We start from the raw sequence: 11,642 nt of genomic DNA, 5'->3' as shown, positions 1-11,642 counted from the left end.
TTTTCTAAAAATCCAGAACCACTTCTTTAAGCTATTTTAAATACCTCAAAATTCCTTATTTAACCTAAAAATCATGAAATTATTTTTATTAATTACTACAGGAAATTAGGGTTCTAAGAAAATTGGTCTCATATTTTTAGGATTTTCCTACCATTTTCTACACTTTTTCAAAGTTCTGCTGAAAAAGAAAAAGAAAAACTCTAAACAGTACTGGGCCACTTTAGCCCAGGCGGCCCAGCAACACAGGGAATAAGGAAGCGCCCGCGCCCGCGGGGGAAATTTCTCAGAAAGGCCCTTGGGGTTTTAACTAACTGGAGATGTGTTTGGTTACTGTTGTACCGTGTCGCTGACAACTTGCAGATAAGGCCCTCGATTTCTATCTCTTCTCCAAGGAGCTCCCCGACCGTGGCACGCTCAAGAACGGTGATCCTGCTGCTCGGTCCGGCTAAGATCAGTAGTGGCTGCCCGATTAAGCTACTGGGTGAGTGTTACGGGAGTGAGAAAACCCTAGAACGAGTTTCAATTACGTAGTTACGGCCCTGGGTTTAGCCTGACCACGGTGGCGGAATAATACCGACGTGAATTCCTGTGTTCCGGGGGATTGATTGTGACTAAGCAAAAAGGGTCGGGCCGATAAGCATCACTAGCGCATCCAGATACTGGAACATGAATTAAACGAGCAGGAGCAGACCTGGGACGAGCTGTCCACGGAGCGCGGAGGATCCAAGCTCGCGGGTAACAGAAAAGGGGAAAATTGAAGCCGCAACGGTCTCGGTTGGAATTGGGAGGCAAGATTAAGACTACACGTCCGTAAAGAAGTGTAGCATCACTATGCACTGTCAATTTTGGGAACGGTGGAGGGAATTTCACGAATTTGGGACTTCTACTGAGCTTTACTGGTGTAGACGAAAACATCTTGCCGAGGACCTAACGGCTATTTATAGCCGCGGAGGTACGGGATCGGTCCGCGGCCACAAGGTGGATTATTAACGCATGTCTACCACGTAAGGACGAAGCACAGTAATGGAGATTGAAGTATGGCGACAGCATGGCGAACTGCGCTGAGTCACGGCGGCCGTCGGTGAGTAACTCCGGCAGGGCTCGGGCGGTGGCGCCACGTAAGGGTTGTCCTGCCCCGACGTTATCCACCCCAATACTGTGCACGAATTCGGGCGGCGATCAACGTCGGCGAGGTGAGCTGGCATTCTAATCTGCTCAGCTACTGTTCCATGGCGATTGTTCTTCAGTCGCCAAAACCGACCATCTTCACCCATCTTGATCTCCGGATTTTTATTAAAAACAGAGCAATATCCTTTACTAAGATTTGTTCACCATGTATCAGCCTACAAACTAGCTGTAGGATTCATGGGCTAAAACCGAATGGATTCAAAAATATGGCGCCTCAAACTTGGCCTCACCACACTGAGACCATTTCTAACCTAAGGTTCAGTTTCAGTTTTCTAATCCGGTTCTGACAGAGCAACTTCGCATCACTGGTTCTTTAATTTCTGTTCAATAACCTAGAAAGATGACTGTACCAAATTTATAGCTTGATAAACCGGCTACAGGTTTGTCACAGCCGCCATGGGCAGATTCGTACTGTATCATAGTTGAATCCATGCTCAAAGTCTCAGTGGTTGCACTGTTTGTCTGAAAATTCAGAACTTAAACAGCCTGACAGTCAAGTTTAGAGCTTAATTATCTTTGGATTTTTCTTAACAAATGAGCTCACAACCTTAAGCAAAGTTGTTCTCCTATGATTGAGCTACACACTTGATGTGGTAGCCTAGGGCAAAATCTCCTTTGTTTAGAAGTTACAAGGTCACAAAGATGAGCACCATACACTGAAATTAGACTTAGTCAAAAGGGTATAAATGAGACTCTTTTGCAAATAAGTCCAAAACCTTGGGTTTTGCTTTCAAGTCCACATATTTGCGAACCAAAGGACTTAAGAAACCTATTTGGCTTGGTTTTTGCACTTTAGCCCAAAAGTGGACTAATTTTGCACATAAGCCCCTAGGGTTTGGTTTTAGGGTTTTCCAGGGTTCCAATTAGGGTTTCTGGTATCCCAGGGGTATAAAAGTGATTCAAGTTTATTCTTGGGGTCATTTTATGACTTTTACCCTAAAGCTTTTAGGTTTTCTTAACTTGGGTTAAGCTTTACCCCTTTAACCACTATTTAGGGTTAAGTCCTTAAACCAGGGTCCTATTTGTAAAACTTTAAAACAATACAACTTGTTTGAAATTTTTACCAAGTGAATGCACTCTAGGTGTGTCAAACATATGCAATGCCAATGCTATGATGCCATGCTCAAGTTTTAGTTATAGTAACACCAGGGGTGTTACAAGGCCGACCGAGCCGAGGGATTCCTACGCCTCCGGGATACGGATACCTCACTCATCACCTTCCGTGAGAAGTAACTCTAGCTCGGATAAACGATTCTGCTACCGATGAGCAAGCCCTGATACTCGAAACTGATATATCACGGCTGGGTCACCTTGGTAGTGATCAATGGAGAGTCATGATCTCCGGGCAGAAAGGAAATCACGGCTTGTGGGTAAAGTGCACAACCTCTGCAGAGTGTTTGAAAACTGATATATCAGCCGTGCTCGCGGTTATGAGCGGCCAAGGGAGCTCCAGTGATTAGTGGTACTTGATCAGAGACATTTTGGTTTACAGGTGGCAATGAGACTGATGGTTTTGGTTGTGACTATGGTGCTGGTAAGTGGTATTCTTTCCGTTTGGAAAGGGTACATCGGGCTAATAACTTGGGTTAATACTAAAACCTGGCTTTCTACTAGTAAATAATAATCTGACCAACTAAAAGCAACTGCTTGACTTATCCCCACATAAAGCTAGTCCACTACAGCCAAACAGGATACTTGCTGAGTATGTTGATGTGTACTCACCCTTGCTCTACACACCAAACCCCCCCCATCCCCAGGTTGTCAGCATTGCAACCACTGCTCAGGAGAAGATGAAGCCGTGGAAGGAGACTTCCAGAAGTTCCAAGACTACGACGAGTTCTAGGCGTGGGTTAGCGGCAACCCCCAGTCGGCTGCCTGTGAAGCCCGCGTTTATCTACGTTTCGTTTTCGCACTTTGATTTATTGTAAAGACTATGTGGATGTCTCAGACATATGATGTAATCGACTATTATTTCCCTTTTAATACTATTTGAGCACTGTGTGATGATGTCCATGTTATGTAACTGCTGTGTACGTGAATTGCTGATCCTGGCACGTACATGGTTCGCATTCGGTTTGCCTTCTAAAACCGGGTGTGACATAGGTGGTATCAAAGCCATGCTGACTGTAGGACCGCTAACCTAGAGTAGAATGGTCGTTCTAAGGATTATAGACCTCTGTCCCTGCCTTGACTTTGATATCCCTTCAAAAGTTGGTCATACCGACCAAACCTATGTTCTACTATATATTATACCTTGCTGAAAATTATGTTTTATTCTAATCCTTCATTTTATTTATGATTCATTACTTGCTGGTCATATTAATTCTGTTCTCACTCTTTTGCTTGCGGTGTCTTTTATAGATGGCTCGTCTTAGGCACACTGCACGAAAGTCCGTCATCCCCTTCTTACCCTCCCGCCTTGCTGAGCGTCCGCTTCGCCGTCCCGTGGCCGGATAGTCCAGTCACTTGGAGAGGCTGCACCACCGCCTGCATGAGGAGCAGGAGCATCAACGATAGGAGCAGTAGGGCTCTTCTTTCTCGCTCCAATAGGAGATAGAGTCCGTGAGGAGCTGCTCCCCTGTGCTTCCCCTGGAGGCGCCCCCTGCACCACCACTGGGCGCCCCAGCCTCTGGAGTAGCTGCTGGAGGAGACCCAGACGACGGAGGTGGCGACGACAGCTCGAGCCACGACACCGACTTTTCTGCTGACCAGGAGCCGGAAGGATGGGTTGCTCGACCCATCACTCGCGACGCTGCTCGCGGGTGTCACTTCCATGATGCGCTCGACACCCTGCTACGTCAGGCACTTAACCGGCGTACTTGGTCCATCGAGTATCGCTGTGTGGTCTACCAGCACAGTCGCGGGGTCTACCCGGACCGCTGGGAGGCGACCTGCTTGGTGCGTCGTCTGGAGAACAGTCTCTAGGGTGCGAAGGCCTGCTCAGAGCACTACTCTATCTCTGAGCGGGACTCAGCTGAGGCGGCCATGCAAGATGCTGCACGGCGTGCGCTTTCGCACTACTGCTCAGTGCTCGGTGAGGTAGCTGACGATCTCAACCTGAAGTATTACCCCCGCCGTCCATCTGGCAGCACAGGAGGCGTGATTGTCTCACCTGTTGGTGAGGACAATCCTAGGTTGAGCAGCACATTCAACCTAGCCACCGTGCTAAACACGGAGCTGGACCATGCACTGGACGAGCTAAGTAGGGCTCGTGCTGAGATCGCCCTGCTGCGGGCTGAGCGCGTGGAACGTCGTCACCTGGATGATGGTTCCCCCGCTCCCGTCGGGACTCAGCACCCGTACCGCTCACCTCGGCGTGGACACCAGTCTTATGGCAATCCCGACTGCAAGACCAAGATAAATCTAGAACCATAGATCGTTAGAATCGGATCTTGTAATTAATACAAAATATATACGTAGAAGCTACAGTCTTAGCGTTAGTCTCGCTCTTAGTTAGTCTTAGTTAGACAGGATAGTTTGCTATATCCTGTGCATTTATGTTTGTCATGATGAACTATGTTTGGTTTGGATCTTTGTAATGACTGTCACCAGAGTGCGGGTATCCCCTGCATTTTGATTTACCTGTTATATGTTAAAGGAGTTAGCTATTTAGTTGGGAAGCCTTTTATTCCACTTTCCTCTTTATCTGAGAAGCTGTGTTGGTCTGTGTTGGAGATCAGTGAGGATGCTCATCTGTTCAGTGTGGTGGAGAATTCTATACTCTTTTCTTATGCTGCAAGATTTGCAAGATCAGTTCTGATGTGTGGTTGCATTCTGCAGATGTCAGAGAACAAGCGCAAAGGAGGAAGGCGTGCTCAGCAGGAGCAAGCCGCTCAGCAGGAAGAGGTACCCCAGCAACAGCAACTGCTACCCCCGCCCCCGATGTCCATCGAGCAGATGTTTCTGATGCAGACTCAGGCAGTCCAAGCCATCGGTCAGACTCTGGCCGCCATCCAGCAGTAGGCCCCACCTCAGCCTCAGATGCCTCAGATGCCCAGGGACAAGCGTGCTGAATTCATGAGAGGTCATCCACCAACGTTTGCTCATTCTTCTGACCCCATGGATGCTGAAGACTGGCTGCGCACTGTGGAGCGGGAGTTGCATACCGCTCAGTGCGATGACAGGGAGAAAGTCCTGTATGGTCCCTGTCTGTTGAGAGGAGCAGCTCAGCCATGGTGGGAGTCTTATCTCGTCACCCATGCCAACCCTGACACCATCACTTGGGAAGAGTTCAGAGGTAACTTTCGTCAGTACCATGTGCCCGCAGGTCTGATGACAGTGAAGAAGGAGGAGTTCCTGGCCCTCAAGCAAGGGTCATCGTCTGTCGGCGAGTACCGAGACAGGTTTCTGCAGTTGTCTCGCTATGCTCTTGAAGATGTCAACACCGACGCCAAGCGACAATACCGTTTCTTGAGAGGCTTGGTCGACCCTCTTCAGTACCAACTGATGAATCACACCTTCCCGACATTCCAGCACCTGATTGACAGAGCAATCATGACAGAGAGGAAGCGTAAGGAGATGGAGGATCGCAAGCGCAAGATCAGTGGACCCCAGCCTGGAAGCAACAATCGTCCTCGTTTCTCAGGCAATCAACCTCAGCAGTTCAGGCAGAACCAGCGTCCACCTCAGCAGCATCAGCAGTTCCAAAGGCAGTATCCTTAGCATCAGTATTAGAATCGCCAGAACAATCAGTCAGGAGGAGGCCAGTTTCAGAGGCAGAATCAGCAGGCACCTCGTCTTCCTGCCCCAGCAGCCCAGCAGAACAGTCAGGCAGCACCAGCTCAGGTTGGAAACAGAGCATGTTTCCACTGTGGAGAGCAGGGCCATTGGGTGATGCAATGCCCGAAGAAGGCAGCCCAGCAGCAATCGGGCCCCAATGCCCCAGCGAAGCAGAACGTGTCTCAGCCTGGAGCAGGCAACCGCTCTCAGCCACGCTATAATCATGGGAGACTGAACCACTTGGAGGCTAAAGTAGTTCAGGAGACCCCGACATGATAGTAGGTATGTTCCCAGTCGACTCCCATATTGCAGAAGTGTTATTTGATACTAGAGCAATGCATTATTTCATTACTGCATCATGGGAAGAAGCACATAATCTTCCAATTACTACCATGTCAACCCCCATTCAAATTGAATCAGCCGGTGGTAGAATTCGAGCCGATAGCATTTGTTTGAATGTATGTGTGGAAATAAGGGGGATAGTGTTTCCCGCCAACCTCATAGTAATGGGTACTCAGGGAATAGATGTCATCCTAGGGATGAATTGGCTAGATAAGTATCAGGCAGTTATCAGTTGTGATAAGAGGACAATCAAGTTGGTGTCCCCACTAGGAGAGGAAGTGGTGACCAAGTTAGTCCCACCTGAGCCGAAGAAAGGAAGTTGTTATCAGATGGCTGTCGAAAACAGTGAAGCATACCCAATTGAGAGGATCAAGATTGTGTCTGAGTTTCCAGATGTGTTTCCAAAGGATTTACCAGGTATGCCACCAGAGCGGAAAGTTGAGTTTGCCATAGAGCTTCTTCCTGGAACCGCCCCCATCTTTAAGAGAGCTTACAGAATATCCGGACCAGAGTTGGTTGAACTTAAGAAGCAGATTGATGAGCTGTCAGAGAAAGGTTACATCCGGCCAAGCACCTCACCTTGGGCCGCCCCTGTCCTATTTGTGGAGAAGAAAGATGGCACCAAAAGGATCTGTATCGATTATCGAGCTCTGAATGAAGTCACAATCAAGAACAAGTACCCTTTGCCCAGAATAGAAGATCTGTTCGACCAGTTGAGAGGAGCCAGTGTGTTCTCCAAGATTGATCTAAGGTCAGGTTATCATCAGCTCAGAATCTGACCTTCAGACATTCCGAAGACAGCATTCATTACCAAGTATGGGTTGTATGAGTTCACAGTGATGTCTTTCGGTCTAACAAATGCATCGGACTTCTTCATGAACTTGATGAACAGTGTATTCATGGATTATCTTGATAAGTTTGTGGTGGTATTCATTGATGACATTCTGATTTATTCTCAAAGCGAAGAAGAGCATGCAGATCATTTGAGGATGGTATTGCAGAGATTGCGAGAGCACCAATTGTATGCAAAGTTGAGCAAGTGTGAATTCTGGATCAGTGAAGTCCTGTTCTTGGGTCACATAATCAACAAAGAAGGATTAGCTGTGGATCCGAAGAAAGTGGCAGACATTCTGAACTGGAAAGCGCCAACAGATGCTCAAGGAATCAAGAGTTTCATTGGAATGGCCGGATATTATCGGCGATTCATTGAAGGGTTTTCGAAGATTGCGAAACCAATGACAGCGTTGCTAGGCAACAAAGTTGAGTTCAAGTGGACCCAGAAATGTCAAGAGGCCTTCGAAGCGCTGAAAGAGAAGTTGACTACTGTCACACCTGGTTTTGGAAGGCAAACCGAATGCGAACTATGTACGTGCCAGGATCAGAACTCACGTACACAGCGATTACATAAATGAACATCATCACACAATGCTCGAATAATAACATAAAAGAGTACTTATTACATCATAGATTCATAGACATCCACATAGTCATTGTCTTAACAAGTAAATCAAAGTACTAGCGAAACGCAGTAAAGATAAGGCCTTCACAGGCAGCTGACTGGGGGTTTGCCGCCAACCCACACCTAGAATTCATCGTAGTCTTGGAACTCCTGGAAGTCTCCTTCCACGGCTTCGCCTTCTCCTGAGTAGTGGTTACAATGCGGACAACCTGGTGTTTGGTGGTAAAGCAAGGATGAGTACACATCAACGTACTCAGCAAATGTCCCGTTTGGCTGAAGTGGACTAGCTTTATGTGGGGTTAGGCTCAAGCAGTTGCTTTTAGTTGGTCAGGTATTTATCATTAGTAGAAGCCAGATTTTAGCATTAACCAACCCGTAAACCATTTCCTCATCGAGGAACAACATCATCATAGTCGAACCAAAACCATAACATAATCCTTGTATCTCGAACCATCTATAACTCTAATCAAAGAGGATCCCAAGGCTGCTCTTAACCGTGAGCACGGCTGATATACCAGTTTCACTACCCTCTGCAGAGGTCGCACACTTTACCCATGAGCCGTGATTCCCGTTCTGCCCGGGGAGAGCTAATCCCCATTGACCACTACCTAGGTGGTCCGGCAGGGCATCACTACGTAGCTTTTACAAAGATTCCCTAGAGATCATAGCTGCCCGTTAGGTTTCTCCAGTTTGATAAACACAGTACCCCTCCCCGCAGGAGAGTGACTAACAAAGAGCAAAACGAAAGAACCTCGGCACTCAGCCTCGGCAGAGCAAGCACTGTGCCTGGACCCCATTGACGGCACGACGGCTAAGCAACTACACCTCTAGTTCATCTAATTAATCAGCTAAGGGCATCCCATTTCACCCTCATGGTTGCACTGTTATCCCGGGTGGTCTCTCAACGAACCAGTCCTTACGGAGAGGTACTCAGGAAACAGCCTGAGCCCCCTAGAGTATCACAAGATCATCAACATCATCAGGATAACAGTATCATAAATAGTCACATCATGTTCATTGATTATGTTAAAGCAATAGCAAAGTGCTAACCATAATAGCCCATAAGGTCATCAAGGATAAAGTAAAATGTAAAGCTAGTCAATCCTTAGGTTTCAAGTAAGTAGTGCGGGGTAGTAAGTTATAAATGAATAGGACATAATGGGACAGAGGACACTTGCCTTCACCAAACTGCTGATCAGGGACTTCCTCTGCAACTTCCTTGGGACACACAGACTGCTCGTTGTCTACGTAAAGTAATCATTCACACTATGCACTTGGGAAGATAACAAACAAAAGCAACATACCAAACATATGCAGCAGAGAGATCACAAGTTCATAGTAGAAAAGGGATAGGCACTCTGGTGTTCCCTAGGTCTGGGGTAGAGGACTATACAAAGTGATTCATTATCCACTAGTCAAGTTTAAGTCAGTGGTGGGATTAAATCATTACCTGGTTTTAAGTTCCTAAACTTAGGTGTTTAAGTCCCTAATCTTAAGTACTCCAACTTTTATTAAAGTCTACCAATTTCTAATTGTCTCAAATGGGGTTCCAATAGCCTTAATCCTATCCTGGTGATTAACTATTAATTGGTACAGGGAAACAGCAGGGAAACATTGTTTGAATAGATAGACAAAAATACTATGAGCATTTTGCAATTTGAAGCACCTAATTTGGAGTTCATATGACAAAGTTATGAATTTTACAAGTTTGGGGATTAAAAATATACCCTAAATACCTATTTTGAATTAATTAAAAGGTCCAGGGACCTAACTGCGAGAAACCAGGGACGGCGGGTTCAAATTCCAGAAAACCGGGGGTCTCTTTAAGAAAATGCGCGGGCGAAGGGGTATCGGGCTACTACGGCCGCCAGATCTAAAGCGAACGGCCTGGATTAGATCCTGCGGGCGGGCGCGCGAGCGCGCGGCGGCCTGGGCGACTGACAGGCGGGACCAGGCGGGCAACGCGGGCGCGGGCGGGCTGACAGGCGGGGCCCAAACGGCAGGGAGACGGGGTGAGGGGGAAATGGGCCTGGGCCGCTGGATCTCCGGCGGACGGCCAGGGTTGGGTCCGGGCGAGTTGAATCAGAGCCGCCCGATCTGGGACGGACGGCGGGGATCGGGTGGGCAGCCTGGGTCTTTCCTACGGCTAGCTGGGGCGGCGGCGCTCGTCCCCGCGGCGGAGGGCTCGCCGGAGATGAGGGGCGCGGGCGTTTGGCGGGCCTCTGGGGCAACCTGGGTGGCCGGGAAGGTTGGGGAGGGCACGGGGAGTCCTCTGGTGGGGTCTGGGTCGGGGCAGGGGCACCGGAGGGGGGCGGTTCACGGCGGGGCGGCTCGGCGGCGGGGTTACTCTACTCCGGCGAGGAATTAAGCGCAACAGAAGGCAATACACGGGTCGATAGGGGCGGGAGAGGTTCTTTACCTCAAGGCGGGCTCCGGGGACTCCTCGGCGGCGGCAATGGCGCGACGGTGGCTCGGGGCGACGATGGCGGACCTCCGCGGCTGCACGGGGAACGGCGGGTGAGCGCGGGCAGAGAGAAATAGGGAGGGGGAGAGGGAATTGAGGCGCGTCCCGGGTTGCGGACGCCGGGGCGAAGCTCACCGTGGCAACGGACACAGCGGGGCTCCAATGGCGGCCGAGAAACGAGCTCGGGACGGCGGGGTTTACGGCGGCGGCGCTCTGCGTGCGCGCAGCGAGGGGGGAAGAGGGTCTACTGGAGCGCAAATGGGGGAGGGGGAGAGGACGAGTGGGGCTCGGGGCTCAAGTGGCCAGGGACGGGTCAGTTGCGAGCTCCACGCGCGACGTGGGCGCGGAGAAGGCGGGCGCGCGCAGCTCGGCGGCGGTTACGCGGGGACGACGGGGCTGACAGCCCGGGCCCGCGAGCAGAGAGAGAGGGGAGAGCGGAGGCGGGCGCGCGAGAGGCGGCTGCGCTGACGGGCGGGCCCGCCAGGGCAGAGAGAGCGGGGGGGGGGAGAGCGCGCGCGCGGGATGGGCCTAGCTGGGCCGAAAGGTTGAGGGGGCGGCGGGGTTGGGCTTCTTTCCTTTTCTTTTTATTCTGAAATTTGTTTTCTCTTTTCTTTTTATTTTCTCTATTTGATTCAAATCCAAATAAGCCACAAATTCAAATCAAACTTTCCAAGAATTATGCACCAAGCAAAAGTGAAATCTAGGGTTCAACATGATGCAACAATTCATACTCCCTTAGGGTTTAACGTAATAAACTATAATTACAAATAAAATAAGCACTTTTCTCCTATAGAAATGAGAAAGAAAAGAATAAGGAAGGAGGAGAAAAGGGAAGTAACACCTGAATTTGTGAATATGAGCAAAGAAATTTTATACCCCCAAATTCAGGGTGTTACAACTACAACGCCTGTCTTAGTCTTACCTAATTTGCACAAGCCCTTCTCGGTGTATTGTGATGCTTGCTACACAGGTTTGGGATGTGTGTTGATGCAAGAGGGAAGAGTTGTGGCTTACTCGTCCCGACAACTGAAGGTTCATGAGAAGAATTACCCAATCCATGACCTAGAGTTGGCAGCAGTGGTTCACGCACTGAAGACATGGAGGCACTACCTGTATGGACAGAAATGCGATGTTTACACAGACCATAAGAGTCTGAAGTACATATTCACTCAGTCAGAGTTGAATATGAGGCATTGAAGATGGTTAGAGTTGATCAAAGACTATGAGTTGGAGATTCACTACCATCCAGGTAAAGCGAACGTAGTGGCAGATGCTTTGAGCAGAAAGAGTCAAGTTAATCTGATGGTCGCTCGTCCGATGCCTTATGAGTTGGCCAAAGAGTTTGACAGGTTGAGTCTCAGATTTCTGAACAACACGCGAGGAGTCACAGTTGAGTTGGAACCTACCCTGGAGCGGGAAATCAAAGAAGCACAGAAGAATGATGAGAAGATCAGTGAGATCCGGCCACTG

Source organism: Zea mays, chromosome 2 (assembly GCF_902167145.1).
Source record: "Zea mays cultivar B73 chromosome 2, Zm-B73-REFERENCE-NAM-5.0, whole genome shotgun sequence".
Lineage (NCBI taxonomy): Eukaryota > Viridiplantae > Streptophyta > Magnoliopsida > Poales > Poaceae > Zea > Zea mays.
Note: the sequence above shows the minus strand (reverse complement) of the source record.